Source organism: Stegostoma tigrinum, chromosome 34, assembly GCF_030684315.1.
Source record: "Stegostoma tigrinum isolate sSteTig4 chromosome 34, sSteTig4.hap1, whole genome shotgun sequence".
Lineage (NCBI taxonomy): Eukaryota > Metazoa > Chordata > Chondrichthyes > Orectolobiformes > Stegostomatidae > Stegostoma > Stegostoma tigrinum.
Window position 1 is genome coordinate 4033600 of NC_081387.1, and position 20302 is coordinate 4053901.

The 20302-nt window shown below is 41.9% G+C and overlaps 1 protein-coding gene and 1 pseudogene across 1 annotated transcript in view; one reads left to right on the forward strand and one right to left on the reverse strand.

Annotated features, from left to right (window-relative positions):
- The window catches only part of LOC125446366 (uncharacterized), a 281544-nt gene that overhangs the window by 97440 nt on the left and 163802 nt on the right, over window positions 1–20302 (reverse strand). The window lies entirely within an intron of this gene.
- On the forward strand, window positions 987–18674 carry LOC125446404 (zinc finger protein 271-like; annotated as a pseudogene).

Sequence of the window (20302 nt, forward strand, 5' to 3'; positions counted from 1 at the left end):
TCAGGAGTGGGGGAGAGATTAGTTCTCCCAGCTTCTCAGGAGGAGGTGGTTTTGATCATCTACTCGATATTTTTTCCTGTAGACACTTTAACATTGTCTCTCGCTCTCATGTTCCAACTTCCTTCATGGAGCTGCCTTCGCCTGCTCTTTGAATGGTTGTCCACAACTCTCAATAAGATCTGACAGGACTACAGAGTTTTTTTTTCTGATATGTTGGTTGTGAGATTGTTCAACTCTGTTTATTCCCTGTTACAGTGGCGCTTAGTCTGCATATAGCCCTCTGTATCTCCAGTTTTGCTTCTCACCTGTCTATCTTCTGGTTTGATGATAATCATGGAATGAGAGCTGTGCCGAGCTGTGAGATTGTGGTAGAATTCAATTGTGCTGCTGCTGATCATTCTCTGTACCTCATGGACACCCAGATTTGGGATCTGCCCACAGTCTATTTCCTTGTGATGATGAAAATGAAGTACTCATTCATCAGTTTGGTGAGGAGTGGTGAGTTTCCTTGAACTTGTTTTGAAGAGAGGGAGTTGGAGGAAATCATGTTTCCTTTTCCTGTTTTACAGAAAGATTACACCAGAGAATCAGAGAGGATAGACACTGCAGATAAATCTTCACCATCACCCAAGGAAAGACTGCAGAACTGAGGGAAGACATCCAGTCCCTTCACAGAATTGCTCAACACAGAGAAGGCTGGGCAGTGAAACCATCAGCTGAAAATTGGTCAGGTTAGGGGAATTCTGGTCAGATCTAAAACTGGTAAGTGGTGTGGAGCCTTCCATCAGAACCAGCCTTTCTGAAGGTTCAGCTATGTGTGATCGGTCAGGGTGAGGCTGGGAAGAAGTGTGAGTGGCTCCAAGTGTGGTGAGAGCTTCATTTTCCATCAAGCCCCATGAACTGATTCACTCAGAGAGGTGAGAACTGTTTAAGCATGATGAGGGCTCCACAGCATTGTAAGACCCTCTAATACACAAAGTGCATTTGTTCTACAGCCACATGGAAGAGAAGCTATTTGAGTGTGAGGTGTGTGATCAAGATTTTGGACAGTCCTCAAATTTCCACACGCATCAAAGCATGCACACAGAGGAGAAGGCATTCACTTGTGAACTGTGTAACAAATCCTTCTCACAGTCATCGAACCTCCGTGTACACCAACGTATCCACACAGGGGAGAAGCCATTCACATGCAAAGTATGCAATAAATCATTTGCACATTCATCAACACTCCGTAAACATCAACGTATTCACACAGGGGAGAAGCCATTCACATGTGAGGTGTGCGACAAAACTTTTTCCCGACCATCGACCCTTCATGAACATCAACGCATTCACACAGGGGAGAAACCATTCACATGCAAAGTGTGCGACAAATCATTCTCATACTTAATGAATCTCCGGGTTCATCAGCGTATTCACACAGGAGAGAAACCATTCACCTGCGAGGTGTGTGACAAAGCTTTCACACAATTATCACACCTCCAGGCTCATCAGACAATCCACACAGGGGAGAAACCTTTCAAATGTGAGGTTTGTGATAAAGCTTTCCCAACATCTACCAGGCTTCTGATGCACCAGAGGATTCACACAGGAGAGAAACCATACAGGTGTGAGGTTTGTGAGATGTCTTTCACGCTATGCTCTGAGCTCCTAATGCACCAAAGGATTCACACTGGGGAGAAACCCTTCAAGTGTGAGGTTTGTGGAAAATCCTTCTCACAGTCTTCGAATCTTCATGCACATCAACGTATTCACACGGGGGAGAAACCATTCACATGTGAGGTGTGCAATAAATCCTTCTCACACTTAATGAATCTTCGTGTACATCAACGCATTCACACAGGGGAGAAACCATTCACTTGCAATGTGTGTGCTAAAGCCTTCAGACAGTTGTCAAGCCTTCTTAGACATCAGACTGTCCACACAGGGGAGAAACCCTTCAGATGTGAGGTTTGTGCCAAAGGTTTTGCGGCATCTACAACCCTACTAAGACACCAGAGAATTCACACAGGGGAGAAACCCTTCAGGTGTGAGATTTGTGATAAAGCTTTTACTCAATCCTCTGGTCTCCTGACACACCAGAAGATTCACACAGGAGAGAATCCCTTCAAGTGTGAGGTATGTAATGAGGAATTTGAACGGTGTATCACTTGTACGTTCACACAGGCCAGTAACCATTAACATGCGAAGTATGTGGTTAAAGCCTTCATAATATCTTCACCCTCCTGGAATAGAAGTGAAATTCTTCACGAATGATGTTTTTGGCAAGGCCTTCATGAACTCCTCTGATGTACTGAAGCACCATTTGGATCGAAGCAATGAGAAACCATTCAGGTGCACTATTTGTGACAGGCTTTCACACAGTTAACGTATCTGCTGGTCCAGTCACACAGGGTGAAGAAATTCTTATTGGTGTACTTGGATTTTCAGGAGTATCAGTGAAACCACATGGGAGACAAACCAGAGATGGGAGAATTATATGTCAGGATTGTTTCACCTCTTCCTCTTCCCTCACCACATACCAGTATCTCCACATGATCCTACAGCCAAGTCACCTGCTTCTATTACACTGAAAGCTGTTGATGTTGTTTCCCATCCAATGCTCACACAGGGGAGCTGTCATTTCAAAGCACTTTCTGTCTGAGCAGGGCCGTCTCAAATATCTCGTACATTGGCACTAATACTCAAATCCCACAAAAGAATATATTAAAAAAAAACTTTGCCAGTCAACAAAGGTCCTGGTGTCCACGGAGTGATTAAGAGATAACACTTTACTGTGGATCTGGAGTCACATGTAGGCCAGACCAGGTACGCACGACAGATTTCCTTTCCTAAAAGGATATTAGTGAATCAGATAGATTTTTCCTGACAATCATTTCATATTCATCATTTGCCTCCTCATTGCAGATTTTTACTGAATTCAAATTACGTTTGCCATGGTAGGATTCAAACCTGTGGCCCCATAACATTATAATAAAATGTGGGGCTGGATGAACACAGCAGGCCAAGCAGCATCTCAGGAGCACAAAAGCTTAACATTACCTGAGTTTCTGTATTAACAACCAAGAGTTAATGCCACTGGGCCATTAACCACAGTCAACATCACCATTCCTCTGCTGCATCCTCTGGGGATCTCAGAGGGAAATAGGCTTGAAGTGACAGAGATAGGGAGGAGCAACTTGTGTTGGAGCGTGGGAATTTTAAATTGGAGGCACTTGGGGGAGTGGAGAACTGGTGTAGGTCAGTGAGCACAGGAGTGATCTGTGAGAGAGTTAGGATAGAGAGTGCAGAGTTTTAGCTGGGGTGAAGTTCATGGAGAGTGGAAGATCGAAGGCCAGATGGGAGGGCATTGGAATTGTTTAGTCTAATCTAGAAACAGTAAGCATGGATGAAAATTTCAACAGCAAGTGGACTAATGTGGGGTTGGAGTGTTGGAAATTCAGAATGTTACAGAGGGGGAAGTGGTGACATTGTGATGGAGAGGGTATGTGGTCGGAAGCTCAGCTGGAGGTTGAGGAAGATGATACTGAGCAGTTTTTTTTGGAGAAGTAAGTGAAGACAGCAATCAAGAGGAATTTAAGGAATGTAGGAACTAGAGTGTGACACCATTCAGTTAGATCATGGCAAATCTGCATCTTAACTCTTTCTACCTGTCTTGTCTCTGCAAGTCTTAATGCCCTTTCAATAAATTGGTCAGTCTCAATTTTGCAATTTTCACTCGAGCCCCAGCTTTAACAGGTTTTGTAGGGTAAAAGTTCCAGATTTCCAGTCCCCATTTTGTGAAGAAGTGTTTATTGAACAGCCTCACTGTAATTTTAATGCTCTGCCCCTTGTTCTGGACTCTCCCATCAGGGGCATCATTTCTCTGTAACTATTTTACCAACTTGTTTATTAATCTTAAACACGTCAGTTAGCTCACCACTTAATTTTCTCCATTCAAGGGAATGCAAGCTCATCTGTGTAGTATGTCATCATAATTTAACCGTTTTATCCCCAGAAACATTCAGGTGAATCCATGCTGCACTCCCCCAAAGCCATTATGTCCTTCTTGAGGTGCAGTGCCCAGAAATGAACCATATTCTCCAGGTAGAGTCTCAATAGAGCTCTGTCCAGCTGGCATGTAGCTTCCACAAGAACATAGCTGGTTTTGAGGAGGAGGTTATCTTTTCTCTTCAGGACAGTCCTGAAGTAATGAGCAGTTTTGACAGAGGAAAGCAGGGCCAGTGGTGTTTGATGTGTTCCAATCAGATCTGGTGATGGATCGCAATACAGTTGTAAGTAAAATACATTCAAATCTTCTTCCCTTCAACAGTAGCAGCAGGAAGAAAACCAAAAAGGATGAGAGTAAAAGTAATTGGAAGCATAGAAGGTTGATGTAATGGAATGACTAACCCAGAATAACAGCTACAGAAGCAATATGGTGAATGGAGGCCCAAAGGGCAGGGAATTGAGAATTAGAAAGCACTGTCCAACTCACCTGGGGTTAAAGGATCTTCCAGGAATGGAAACTTATCGGCTCATGTGCCCATGTGATCACTGGATCCCTGCAACCATTGGTGGGTTTGAATGTTGGAAACAAGCTCCATCCTGTGTCACTAAAGCTTGGTGTCATTTCTGACCATCAGAATTGAGATCCAGACTAAAGTACAGGGATTTAAAAAAAAATCTGTCTGTAGTATTCTGAGAGAGTTTCCCCTGATGTGTGTATATGAGAAGTCAAGTGAGCCAACTCTTGGGAGTGGGTATGGGGTAGAATTAGACCCCGCTTTAGTTGGTGATTGATTTTTAGACAGACCCTCTTCGGGTCTTTGGTTAATACCATAGTGATTAGAATCATTAAATTTTTACAGTACTGGAGAAGGCATTTGAACCTGTCACGTCTGTACCTGGTCCTGAAAGAGCTGTTCAGCTAGTCCCTATCTCTATAAGCCTCTAAATTCATCACATTCAAATGTATATTCAGCTTTTGAAACCTCCCATGGAATCTACCTCCATCACTCTCAGGCACTGCAATCTAATAACTCTGAGTAAAGATGTTTCTCCTCATCTCACTCCTAGCTCACTTGTTGACAAACCCTAGTTACTGACCTTTTAGCTAGTGGAAATAGAATATCTTTCTTTACCCAGTCAAAATTGTTCATAATTTTGAACACCTCATTGAGGTCACCTCTTAATCTTGTCTGCTCCAAGGAGAATAAGCCCAGTTTCTCTAATTTTAACTTGTATCTGAAACAGTTCATTCCTGGTATCATTCTGGTCAAGCTCCTTTGCACTCTTCCAGGATTTTAACATCCTTAAATAAGGTGCCCAGAATTGGACAAAAAACTCTAAATATGGTCTGAGCAATGATTTGTAAAGGGTAGCATCACTTCCTTGCTTTTATACTCTGTGTCTCTATTTATAAACCCATGGATCCTATAAAGCTTCTGAACCACTATTTCAACTTACCTGGCCACCTTCAGAGAATCAAGTGCTTGAACCCCACGGTTCCTCTGCTCCTGTATTCTTCTCAAAGTTGTACTATTGAGCCTGTATTTTCTCTCCATGTATCTTCTACCAAAATATATTTGGTAGGACATTTCTCTGCATTGAAATTTGTCTGCCGGATGCCTCCCCATTTGGTCAACATGTCAAAATCACTATTCAGGTTTAGAGATTTTGCTCTCAACACCCATTTTAAAATTGTGTATATAAATCAGAAAAGTCAGTGGTCCTATCCCAACCCCTGGAGAACACCACTTTCAACTTGTCTCCAGTCTGAGAATTGCTCGTACCTACACTCTGTTTCCTCTCTTTTAGCCAACTTCTAATCCATACTGCCAGGAATCCATTGATCTTATACTTTACGAATTTGCTAATCAGACTACTAGGTGGCACTGCATCAAACGCTTTCTGAAAGTCCAAATATCCAGCATCAACAACAACACCTCCATCCATTGCCTGTGTCACTCATCAAAGAACTTAATTAAATTGTCAGACATGCCCTACCCTCAAGAAAGCCATATTTACTGTCTAGTATTAACTTATTTTTCTCTAAGTCTGTATCCTGTATCATGGCCTTCTTCCGTTTTTCCACAACTGATGTTAAGCTAATAGGTCTGTATTTTCCTGGGTTATCCTTTGTCCCTTTCTTAAACAATGGTGGCACATTTGCAGTCCTCCAATTCCCCAGGACTAATCCTGAGTTCAGACAAACCTGAAAAATGTCAAATTCTCTGTGATTTGCTGCCTTACCTCTCTCATCAATTAGGATGCATCCCATCTGGGCCTGGTGACTTCTCTACCTTGAGTGCTGCCAACCTTTTTAGCTCCTCTTCCTTATCTAGCATTGTAGTGCTCAGATGTTCAGCACCCACATTTTGAATTGGGCTAATTTGGTAAAGACAAAAGCAAAGTACTCATACATTACCTCTACAATGACCAGTTTACCCTATTTGATCCTTATGGGGCCTCATTAATCTTTTACTGTCAATATATTTGAAGAATATTTGGTTTCCTCATGTGTCCCGTTCGCCTTCCTTGTTCCAGGCTTAGCCTCTGTTCTGCATTTGAATTACTCAACTTGGTGTCTGTTGCTGTTATTACTCTGGAATGCATCATATTTCCTTTTTTATTTTTTCAACACTACCCTTATTCATCCAGGCTACTCTAGCTTTAGATACCCCATATTTATTTCTGTATTCTCGTGTGTGGGAGGACTACTATCCTCATTGTGATGAGGGATTGGGATGAGTATCAACAGACCTGAGTTTCCTCAATCCATTATAGCTCAATGTAATAACAGTGTGATATGTTCACCTTACACTCTTCCAAGATTCATTTTCTGTTCTTGGAAATATTGAGTCATTTGCAAATATTTTGTTATTGTAGGCTGAATATTGTGTTGTTTTTCAGCTCTTCTTTCCATTTTCAATATTGATCTATAATCCATAATAAATTTTGTCTTAACCCAAGCTCTCTAACTTGTCAGCATGGTGTATTCCTATTCATTAACACACTGGATCCGAGAGTAAGATCTTTGTACAATACTGTGAGCTGGGCTACTTTCCCTATCAACGGGTTTATAATTTACAGTTCACAAGAAGCAAAATATTTCCTGAAGAAAAAAAGGACTTGCATTTACATGTTAATATTCACAAATTCAGGTGGATAGAAATAATTTACATCCAATTAAATACTTTTTGAAACATAACCACTGTTGTAATGTGACAGCCAATTTGCAAAACAGCAAGCCACAAACAGAAACGTGATAATGATCAGATGACCTGTTTAAAGTTGATTGCAGAATACAAATTGATAGGAACAAAGGGATATCTCCCCTGCTCTACCCTAGCCTATGGTCACAGGATCCTTACATTCACCTGAGAGGCCAACCAGACCAGATGGGCTGATGGGCCAAGGAGTGGCAGACAGAGTTTAATTTTGATAAATGTGAGGTGCTGCAGTTTATTAAAGCCAATTCAGGGCAGGACTTACACACTTAATGATAAGGATCCTGGCGAGTGTTGCTGAACAGAGAGACCTTGGAGTGCAGGTTCATAGTTCCTTGAAAGTAGAGTCGCAGTTAGACAGGTAGTGAAGAAGGTACTTGCTTATATTGGTCAGTGCATTGAGTACAGGAGCTGGGAGGTCATGTTGGGGCTGTACAGAACATTGTTTGAGCCACTATTGGAATACTGCATTCAATTCTGCTCTCCCTGCTAATAGAAAGGATGTTGTGAAACTTGAAAGAAAAGATTTACAAGGATGTTGCCAGGGCTGAAGAGTTTAAGCTATAAGGAGAGGCTGAATAGGTGGGGCATATTTACCCTGGAGCATCGGAGGCTGAGGGGTGACCTTACAAAGGTTTATAAAATCATGAGGGGCACAGATAAAGTGAATAGCCAAGGTCCTTTCGCTAGCGTAGTGGAGTCCAAAACAAGAGACCATAGATTTAAGGTGAGAGGGGAAAGATTTAGTAGAGACCTAAGGGGCAACTTTTACATGCAGAGATTGTGAGTGTACGGAATGAACTACCAGAGGAAGTGGAGGCTAGTACAATTACAACATTTAAAAGACTTCTGGGTACATGAATAGGAAGGGTTTAGAGCGATATGGGCCAAATGCTGGCAAACGAGACTAGATTAATTTAAGATATCTGGTCAGCTTGGGCAAGTTGGACCAAAGGGCCTGGTTCCATGCTGTACAGCTCTATGACTCTACAACTCTTCAGTAAAATGGTACCTTGGACTGATACACTGTTCAGTCTTTGGATTCCGATTTGAAATCACAACCTTCTGACTCAGAAACAACAGTACTCACTGAGACATGGCTGACAACAACTTAATATTTTATAGGAAGGTAAAAATTAGGCTCGATGGAGCCTGCTCTGCCATTCACACAAATCATAAGTTGATCATCTACCTCTAAGCCATCTTCCTCTTCCATCCTCAAATCACTTGAAGTCTATCAATTTCTATCTTGAACATAATTACTACATTTGTAGTCGATTCAATTTTTGTGTCTCAAGGCTGTGTACAGAACATCCTGAACATTTGATTTTCTCTAACATAGTAAACAATAACACCTGACGGCATCAGTGTTGCCTTTGGGCTGAATGTTATATTTTGACTAAGTGTCAATTCCAACGTTTGTCTCTCTGAGCCCCAGCAAGACTTTTTCACCATTACTGTCCCAAATGCACGTCATTAACTATGTACTCTGCCTCTCTGGCACCCCTTTCCGATGCTAGCCAAATTATTTCACTCACTATAGGTGAAAGAATTCATCAATGTCCAGATACCCTGGAATAGACTGGCATTCTGGTGCCAATGCCATCTTGGAACCTCGGCCTTGCTGCTGAACAGACACTGGCACTCCAGAGTTACCCTTCCATGGCAACCTTGTGGACAGCAGCCAAAACCCATGCTTATGTAGCACATAACTGGCATGGCTGACATTTTCTTATTCACAGTAACTAGGCCGAAATAGTGGAGTTGTGTTTAACCAACAGGCCACCCAGCTTAGCCAGCCCTACGCACGTCTATTCTTTCTGCTCTCTCCAGTCATTGCCACTCTTTTCCCAGTGTAGACCAGCATTTAATCATTGTTCTGTGGGGGAACCATCACAGGGAAACCTTCAAAATATATCAAAGGTTTTTTGTTACTTATAATCAACAAAAGCAAATCGAAGCCAAATGAACAGAAGATGCATTTTGCCTCCAGAATGGAACAAATTGCTTGCATGTTAACCAACAATTGTTTCATACTCTTGGTCATATACTGCCCTAGCTCTCAAACTGAATCTGGTGTCAATCAGGTCTGTCTGGCTTGTGGGACCCAATGTAGCTGATGTCTGTCATGCACAAGGTGCTTCAAACTTCTCAATACCCTTCACCTTCCTCCCATTCTTGGAAAACGATGTGGCATACTGTACCTGAAGTACATTGCATGACCAATGCCCCGCCCCCCCCAAAACACACACACACGCACACACCCATACAGTTTGAGACTAGTCCGCATAGCAGAATCTCAGCAAAATCGTAGCAGCACTTATTCAACCGTATTCATTCGGGTTGTATAATGGTGTCATGAGCTATGGTTGCAGTGGGTAGCCCTGGTCTGTCAGAAAACATCTTTGTAAGGCACCTGGACCCCAAATGAAGCAGGTACACGAGAGCATGCCAAGATGTAGGAATTGAGGCAGCCACCAGGGTACACACCTCCAAAAGATGGAACCAATGATCTCAGATCCCCTGCACATTAATGGAATGGAAGCCCTTCCTATTGCTGAGCTCTAATACATTGTGATATCACAACTTAGTATGACATGTATGGTTGCTGGCACTATGCACCGGGATGAACCCAGCTATGTGGCTGAACCAACACTCAATAGCAGCAGTGTGTACTATCTACAAGATGCACTGCAGAACAAGAGCAGCAGATACATGGGAATACCACCATTCACAAGTTTCCCTTCAAGCCGCTCAATATCCTGACCTGGAAATATATTGACTGTCACTGGGTCAAAATCCTGGATTTCTGTCCCTAAGGGCACTGTAGGTCAACCCACAGCGGGTGGACTGCAACAGTTCAAGAGGACAGCACACCACCACCTTCTCAAAGACAACTAGGGACAGTCAGATAGTAATGCCCTTGTCCCACAGATGAATAAAACAAAAATATTTCTACGGCATGAACTGAGTTGCTCCAGCACTTTTTATTGTTTGGTTCAGATCTGCAGTTCTTTATTCTGTATTGTTTTATTTCCAAACATTGTGATTGATCTGGAGTAGTATAACTGTGAACTCCTAAAGGGGAAACCTTGCCCCCATGTTTGCTGATATTGTTTTCATGTTTCTTTATGAAACGTTCCTCCCTCCTGGGCAGGTGCTGATCCCACCACTGCACGTCATCGCTGCCTTGGATGTTGTGGGTCTCGCTGTTTTGATCTGTCAAACACATCTGAGGATACACATCCCACACTGATGTCGTCAGTTTGAAAGCCTCTGAGGATGAAGGATGCTATTCCCACACAAGAAATCTCTGTCAACATTTACCAGGGGAACTGAGACAGCAGCTGCAATAAGTGAGGTTTTATTCAGATGGGACAATGCAAAGTTTAAATCTCCACCTGATCTGCTGCTCAAAGTCACCTCCACTTCACTGGTCAGTTTCCCAAGCTTCAGGAAACTCATGTTACTGCAGAAATATTTGGATTGGCTGTGAGAGACGTCAATCAGAGAGTCCACCCACTCTGACCATTCTCTCCTCTTCCAGAGCTGGTTCACTTCCTATAGGGACTGTAAACCGACTGAGGAGATGGTGAGTGAAGGAGCAGCTTTTATACAAATTGTATCCCATAATATCCACACCAATCTTGTGGGTAATCAGGGGTGGAAATGTCCCTTATGCTGTGTGAGAAGATCCAGCTGAGAGAGCTGTTTACTCGGTGCTTTGTGCTGAACTGTTTGACTGGAGCTGTGTGTTGTATATTGAGAGTGTTTATTGGAAGCATTTCCCTCCTGATTTCCAGCCAATTTGATGGACCAGTTTGAAAATAAGAAGGTTGAGGTGTCATTATCTGGGAGGTGTAGAGTGTCTGAGGATTCTTACTGATGTTGTTGAATTGTGTGTGTGTTTGGGAGCTGGTTGTTATAGTGGAGATTATCATTTATGCAGTTCTCTTGAGAGAATATTGCCTTGGTGAGATAGTGGGGGAAAAGTGTGAGTGCAATGCTGAGGAAGTTGGCGATTGTACATCAGAATAGGAGATAATTAGTGTTCTATGTATGTCTCCCTAATCAACGAGATCAGGGTGATTCTGTGAGCAAACTCCATATTCCTGCCCTTTCCCCCATCCCTTCAAATGAAGGCACAGCCTCAGGGTGAAGTGTCGACCCTTTAGAACTGAGATGAGGAGGAATTTCTTCAGCCAAACGTTTGTCAATATGTGGAACTCATTCCCCAGAAAGCTGTGGAGAGCAAGTCATTGAGTGTATTTAAGACAGAGTTAACTAGATTCTTGATTAGCATGGGGATCAAGGGTTATCAGGAGAAATAGGTTGAGAACCATATCAGCCATGATTGAATGGCAGAGTAGACTGGATGGGCTAAATGGCCTAATTTTGCTCATGTATCTTGTCTTAAGCCTTTGTTGAACGAAATTAGATCAATCTCACTTTTCACATCTTCCATTGATTGTGATTTGTTGAAATGAATTCAAATGTTCTCCCAGACTTGGTGTGTCGTGGTGTTTTCTCATTTCGTTCTGAAAGGTCTTGCTCTGATTTTAAAATAATGACCTGGCTGTAGTCTCTCCAATGAATTAAAGTTGTTTCTCTATATTCACCCTGTCATTTCTCAAAAATGTTAATCATATTACACCTTAACCTTCTAAACTCTGGGGAACTTAACCCTGGTTTGTTTCATCTCTCCTCATAATTGAACCCAAGCTGCATTTCCTCCAAGGTCAGCATCTCCCTTCATATGGTGATGTGTGCAGAACTGCTAACTGTTTTCCAGGTGTGGTCAAACCAGGGCTTTGTGTCACTGAAATATGACTTGAGGATGTGCTGCACTGTCAGAGGGTGGCAGTTAGTGAGGATCACTCTCAGAAGGCCACATAGGGCATGGTGGGACCATATCTGGAATACTATGTATGGTTTTGGTCTCTGTGGTGAAGAAAGGGTATAATTGCATTAGAAGCAGTTCAGATAAGATGATTTTGAGAATGAATGTTAATTTATAAAAGAAAGATGAAGTTGGTTGTACCCCATGGATTTTTGAAGAGATTTTGATGAAGAGGCTAGGCCCGAAATGTCAGCTTTTGTGCTCCTAAGATGCTGCTTGGCCTGCTGTGTTGATCCAGCCCCACACTTTGTTCCCATGAGCTATCTGTTTTAGTAGCCAGAGTCTGGTCTAACAATCTGACAAAGGATCACAGGAATCAAAATGTTAACTCTATTTCTACCTCTTCACAGTTGCTGCCAAACCTGCTGAGTTTCTCCAGAAATTTCTGCTTTCAGTACAATCTGGATTGTTAATCCAACTCCACAGCAATTCAGTTGTCATATGTGGAGACACATTTATTGAAATGTCTTTTTTGCCTTATGTAAAGATCTTACCTGAAGACCTTGCCATTTAGTGTATCTAATGTCCCAAAATTAACCAGAACCCTTCAATCAGCTACACTGAAGCAATTTTTCCTCAGCTCTAGCAATTCCTGCTAAGTCTTGTTTCTTTGAATAAGTTGGAAACAGTGGGTGAAATTTCTACATAAACACTGATTTACTTATTGTACATTAAATACGTTCTCAAGGATAAAACTGGTCTTCACCAGCACAATAACTTAATCTCAGTGAATTGATAACCAATTATACACTGCACCCAATTGTCTTTTCCATTCCCTTGTGGTGTCTGGGAAGATGGGGGTGTGGGTTGAGGGAAGAAAGGACATTCTACATTGCCTGTTCCTGGTCACTATCAATGACCCTGCTGGAAACAAAGGTTGTGTGACTGTCAAGTAAAGAAGAAGAAAGTATTTGGATATGATTCCCACACTGGCAAATTGCAATGGCACTCACCGAGTTTCTAACTGAGGAATCAGCCCCTTCAGCAAAGCAGGAGTGGCAGTTGGAGGAAATCATGTTTCCATTTCCTGTTTTACAGAAGGATTACATCGTACTACACCAGAGAATCAGTGAGGATAGGCACCGCAGATAGATCCTGATCATCACCCAAGAAACGACTGCACAACCGCGGGAAAACATCCAACCCCTTTACAAGATTGCTGAACATAAAGAAGGTGGGGCAGTGAAACCATCATCTGGAAATCAGTCGAGTCAGGGGAGCTTCGACAGATCATCAGATATGAAAATGGTCAGTAGTGTGGAGCCTTCCATCAGAACCAACCTTTCTGAAGGTTTAGCTGTGGGTGATCAGTCAGAGTGAGGCTGGAAAGAAGTGAGTGACTCCAAGTGTGGTGAGAGCTTTAATCATTCATCAAGCTTCATAAACCACTGACTCATTTGCGCAGGCAAGAGGCTGTTCAAATGTGAGGTCTATGAGAAGGGCTGCATAGGATCTCCCAAGACAAGCGCATTTGCTATCCAACGTGTTAGCACAGGACAGCTTAATGGAAGAGAAACCATTCCAATGTGATGTCTGTGACCGAGCTTTCACAAAATCTTCGGCGCTTGTACAACACCAACGCATTCACACAGGAGAGAAACCATTCACATGTGAGGTGTGTGACAAATCCTTCTCACAATCATCAAATCTCCGTGTGCACAAGTGTATTCAGAAAAATGAGAATCTATTCACCTGTAAGGTGTGCAATAAATCATTCTCACAGTCATGGACCCTCCGTGTACACCTGCGTATCCACACAGGGGAAAAACCTTTCACATGCGGTGTGTGCCACAAGTCGTTCTCACAACCATCGACTCTCCGCGACCACCAACGCATCCATACAGGCGAGAAACCATTCACATGTGAAGTTTGTGACAAAACATTTAGACAGTCATCAAACCTCCGTGAACACCAACGTATTCACACCGGGGAGAAACCATTCAAGTGTGACACGTGCAATAAATCCTTCTCGTGGTTAACAAATCTCCGTGCACACCAACGCATTCACACAGGGGCGGAAGCAGTCAAGTGCGAGGTGTGTGACAAAGTGTTCACGCAGTTAAGGAGTCTCCTGCTACATCAGACAACCCACACAGGGGAGAAACCCTTCAAGTGTGAGGCTTGTGATAAAGGTTTTGCAACATCTTCAACCCTCCTGATACACCAGAGGATTCACACAGGGGAGAAACCCTTCAAATGTGAATTTTGCGAGATGGCTTTCAACCAAACCTCTGATCTTTTGAGACACCAGTTGATTCACACAGGGGAGAAACCTTACAAGTGCGACACGTGCGACCGGACCTTCACACAGTCATCGACACTTGGCAGACACAGACGCATTCACACTGGGGAGAAGCCGTTCAAGTGTGAGATGTGTGACAAATCATTCTCAGATTCATCGCATCTCCACAGACACCGATGCACTCACACTGGGTAGAAACCTTTCACATGTGAAGCGTGTAACAAATCATTCTTGAGATCATCAAACCTCCGCACACACCAATCTGTTCACACTGGGGTGATGCTGTTCAAGTGTGAGGTGTGTGGCAAGGGATTTGCAGAATCATTGACCTTGCAGAAACACTGGCATGTCCATGCAGTGGAGAAACCATTCACATGTGAGGTGTGTGACAGATCATTCTCACAGCTAGGAAACCTCTGCGTACACAAGTACATTCACAAAAAAGAGAGAATCTCTCACCATGCTAGGTATGCAAGAAATCATTCTCTGACTCATCATCCTTCTGTGCATACCAACACATCCAAAGAGGAGGACCTTTCCCCTGCAACTTGTGCAAAAATCCTTCTTGAGTTTGTCAGACCTTATATTCCATCAGGAGCTCCACGCAGAAGCGGAAGCCTTCAATTGTGTAGTTTTAACTGCAAGAGTGTTTTAACTGCAAGAAGCTGAACCAGTTTGGACACAGTTGTTTTCCTGGTGTTGTAGATACTCATTTCATGGTGCACGCGTTTGTTTTTAGTTTCCAGGTTTATGTGATAGAATATTCTTGTAGGGTAAATGGATAAACAAAGGGATATTTTGCTACAATTGTACAGGGCATCAATGAGACCACTTCTAATGTATACTGTGTACAGTTTTGGTCTCCATAATTAAGAAAATATATAAATGCAATAGAAGCAGTTCAGTGAAGATTCACTCAGCTGATTCCTGGGTTATAAGCAAATTTGGACAGATAAAGACTGTATCCACTGAGTTTGGAAGAATAAAAAATTACTTCATTGAAATGTTTAAATCCTCTGGGGACTTCACAGAGCACAGGTCAAAAAGATGTTTGCCCTTTTGGGAGAGAAATACAGGATCTCCCATTTATGGACAGATTTCTTCTCTCAGAATTCAGGAGTCTGTGAATCTCTCGACCTCAGAAGATGTGGATAGAGAATAATTGAATATTTGAAAGCAGAGATTGATAGATTCTTGAGTAACAAGGAAGTCAGAGATTCTTGGTGATAGGCCAAAAACTGGGGTTGTGGCTACAGATAAATTAGCCATTTAATTCTTAAATAAGGACCAAATAGCCTGTTCCTGCTTTCAACGCATCTATTTATATTAATGTTGAACTGACATGAGAACATAACAGCCAGGAGCAGGAGCAGGTAAGTCAGTCCCTTGAGCTTGCTCTGCCATTTGATCCAATCATGGCTTACCTCAACTCGGCCTCAACTCCACTTTCCTGTCCGTTCCCCATACCCTTCGACCGATTACTAATTAAAATTCTACCTCCTCTTCAAATGTACTCAATGTCTGGCATCCACTGCATTCTAGACTGCTGAACTCCACAGATTTATGACCCTCTGAGACAAGTAAATTCTCATTTCTGTTTTGAATCAGCACCCTTTTGCCTAAAAGTATGACTTCTTGTTCTAGATTGCCCCACATGAGGAAATGTTGGTTCTACATTTGCTTTGTCAATCCTCTTCAACATCTTATGTATTTAATTAGATGTTCTCCTTCTTCTAAACTCCAAGCAATACAGGCCTAAACTGATCAATCCCTCTGCACAAGACAAATCCCACTTATCTCTGGAATCAGTCTCGTGAGCCTCCTCTGAACATCCTTCCTGAAGTATGCAATACTCCAGCAACACTTCCCCACTTCTAAATATTTTTAATCAACCTGTTCAGAGATGTTATGACACACCTCTGGAGCAGGTGGGACTTGAACCCAGGTCTCCTGGCCCAGAGGTAAAGGATTCTACCACTGCACTTACTTTTATACTATATTTCTTTAGCAATAAATGCCAAAAAATTCCATTTGCCTTCCTTATTATCTGCAGTATCTGCATCCTAGTTTTCTGTGATTCATGCACGAGGACACCCAGATTAATAATAGAGAGGCAATGGCCGAGCGTTGTTACTAGACTGTTAATCCAGAGACCCTTGTCATGATCTGGGGATCTGGGTTCAAATCCCATCACAGCAGATGGTGTAATTTGAATCAAGTAGAAAACTTTGTAATTAAATGTCTAATGATGATCATAAAACCATTGTCAATTGTTGGGAAAAACATATGTGATTCACTAATGACCTTCAGGAAGGAAACTGCCATCCTTACCTGATCTGGTCTACATGTAAGTCCGTAACCACAGTGATGTGGTTGACTCTTAACTGACCTCTGCGACTGGTAATAAGTGCTGACTTAGCAGCAACGCCCTTATCCAGTGAACGAATAAAAACAAACCCTCTGCACTGAAGCTTTCTGACATTTCTCTCCATTCATCAAATAGGTCAATTTTTGATTCCTCCAAACAAACTCGATAAGCATAACTTAATCCATGTTAAACTGCATCTGTCAGACTTTGGCCCATTCACTTAATCTATCCATATCCATTTGTAACTTCCTTATTTCTTCATTGAAACTTACCTTGCTACCTATTTTAATGTTATGTTCAAATCTGGCTACAGTATGTTGTATCCCTGCATCCAAGTCATTAATATAGATTTGTAAATCGTTGGGGCCCAAGGACTAAACCCTTTGTTACAGCATGCCAATCAGAAAAAAAACTCATTTATCCCGACTCTCTGCTTTCCGTTGGTTAGCCAATCTTCTGTCCGAGTTCATAGTTACCCCTTATTTCATGTGATCTTACCTTGTGTATTAACCTTCAATGCAGGACCTTATCAAATTCCGACTGGAAATCCAGTTATATTACATTTACAGCACTTCACATGTTACATTTTCGAAGGACACTAGCAAATTAGTCAAGCATGATATACCCTTCATAAAATCATGCTGATTTTGATGGACTATATTTCAACTTTGCAAATATCTTCTTTAATAATAGATTTTAAAAACTGCCAGATGTTAAACTGACTGGTGTGCAATTTCCTACTTTCTGCCTCTCTCCCTTTTTGACTAAGAGTGTTATATTAGCATTTTTAAATCCACTGAAATCCTTTCTCGCATACAGGGAATTTTGAAATATTATAACCAATGGCGACACTATCACTGCTGGCATTTCCTTTAAGACCCTAATATGTAGGACATCAGGCCCGAGGGACTGAACTGCCTTCATTCCCAATTGTCCACTCAGTTCTTATTCCCTAGTATGATCATTCTAAGTTTCTCAATTTCTATAACCTTTTATTACCTGTTACTATTGGGATGATACTGGTGACCTCCACCATGAAAACAGAAGCAAAGTGTCTCAGCTATTTGTGATCCCCATTATTAACTCCCCAATGACATCCTCCAAGGGATCGACATTCACTAGCTACTTTCTACCCGTTTATATACTTTTAGAAGCCTTTGCTAACTGATTTTATATTATGCACTAGTTTTCTTTAACAATATACCTTTGCTCTTTTATGACTTTTTTAGTAAGTTGTTGTTGATCTTTATAGGTTTTCCAATTTTTCAGCCTATCACTTGCCTTTGCAATAATGGTATGCCTTATATGGTATGTCTTTGTATTATCTTTAGCTTCCGTGCTTCGCCATGCATATTTTTAACCTTCTCTTACAATCTTTCTTCCTTTCTGGAATGCATCTTCATTGGAAACAATTCAATATCTCCTTAAACATCTGTCTGCTCATCAACCTTACCTTTAAGTCTTCCTGCCCAGTCCACTAGGCTGGATCTGTCCTTTATAATTACCTTTGTTTTATTCCAGTTTGCTGGTGAGGGACTCGTTTCTCACCTTTAAACTGAATTTGAAATTCTAGCATGCTATGATCATTCTTCCTGAGAGGATCCTTTTCCATGAAATCATTAATCAGACTTCATTACACAGTACTAAATCCAGGATGGCCTGCTTGCCAGTGGTTTCACAACATATTGCTCCAAGAAATAATCTCTGATACATTAAAATGAACTCATTAAGGCTATCCTTGTCAATTTTAATAATCCAGTTAACAGGAATATTAAAGTCACCTGTGATAATGGAACATCTTTTTCATTGTCGGAATGCTGGACTTTAAGCATTGTTAGAAGAAAACCTTTAGAAAACATTACAAAAGGTGATATTTTATATCTTAAATTGGACATGGACATGATGACCTTGTGAAGTTGTTTGGAGAATGGGGGGAGGTTTATTGTGTGTATTGCATGTGACTGGATCATTATTAAAATATATAACACATTACAAGTTGTAATATTATGCATGGTGTAAATGAAAACCCATCATGTGTGACACATTTTAATTTTCTTCCAGAAGGGAAGTGTTGTGAATACCTACTCCATCATTCATGGATTGTGGAATGTAAACTTCAGATTCAGGATTGTAATTTTTAGCTTGAAGGTTAGAGTGGTCAGAAGAGATAGAGCTGTAAATCAGGAGGTCTTGGCTGGAGAGCTGGATGCAGGATTTTGAAAACAAATTTTCAGGAATACTATTTTTAAACTAATATTCATGTGTTTTATCAAACCAATTTTTGAAATAGTTCAGTTTGAATTTCTGCTCATCAGACAATATTCCATCATGATAATGTTAGTCAGTGCAGGAATTGAACTGATCATAACTACTCTATATTTAGAGAACATAGTACATAGAACAGTACAGCACAGAACAGGCCCTTCAGCCCACAATGTTGTGCCGACCATTGATCCTCATGTATGCACCCTCAAATTTCTGTGACCATATGCACGTCCAGCAGTTTCTTAAATGACCCCAATGACCTTGCTTCCACAACTGCTGCTGGCAACGCATTCCATGCTCTCACAACTCTGTGTGTAAAGAACCCGCCTCTGACATCCCCTCTATTCTTTCCTCCAACCAGCTTAAAACTATGACCCCTCGTGCTAGCCATTTCTGCCCTGGGAAATAGTCTCTGGCTATCAACTCTATCTATGCCTCTCATTATCTTGTATACCTCAATTAGGTCCCCTCTCCTCCTCCTTTTCTCCAATGAAAAAAGTCCGAGCTCAGTCAACCTCTCTTCATAAGGTAAGCCCTCCAGTCCAGGCAGCATCCTGGTAAACCTCCTCTGAACCCTCTCCAAAGCATCCACATCTTTCCTATAATAGGGCGACCAGAACTGGATGAAGTATTCCAAGTGCGGTCTAACCAAAGTTTTATAGAGCTGCAACAAGATCTTACGACTCTTAAACTCAATCCCCCTGCTAATGGAAGCCAAAACACCTTATGCTTTCTTAACAACCCTGTCCACTTGGGTGGCCATTTTAAGGGATCTATCTATCTGCACACCAAGATCCCTCTGTTCCTCCACACTGCCAAGAATCCTATCCTTAATCCTGTACTCAGCTTTCAAATTCCACCTTCCAAAATGCATCACCTCGCATTTATCCAGGTTGAACTCCATTTGCCACCTCTCAGCCCATCTCTGCATCCTGTCAATGTCCCGCTGCAGCCTACAACAGCCCTTTAAACTGTCAACGACACCTCCAACCTTTGTGTCATCTGCAAACTTGCTGACCCATCCTTCAATCCCCTCATCCAAGTCATTAATAAAAATTACAAACAGTAGAGGCCCAAGGACAAAGCCCTGTGGAATCCCACTCACCACTGACTTCCAGGCAGAATATTTTCCTTCTACTACCACTCGCTGTCTTCTATTGGCCAGCCAATTCTGTATCCAGACAGCTAAGTTCCCCAGTATCCCATTCGTCCTGACCTTCTGAGTGAGCCTACCATGGGGAACCTTATCAAATGCCTTACTGAAGTCCATATACACCACATCCACAGCTCGACCCTCATCAACTTTTCTAGTCACA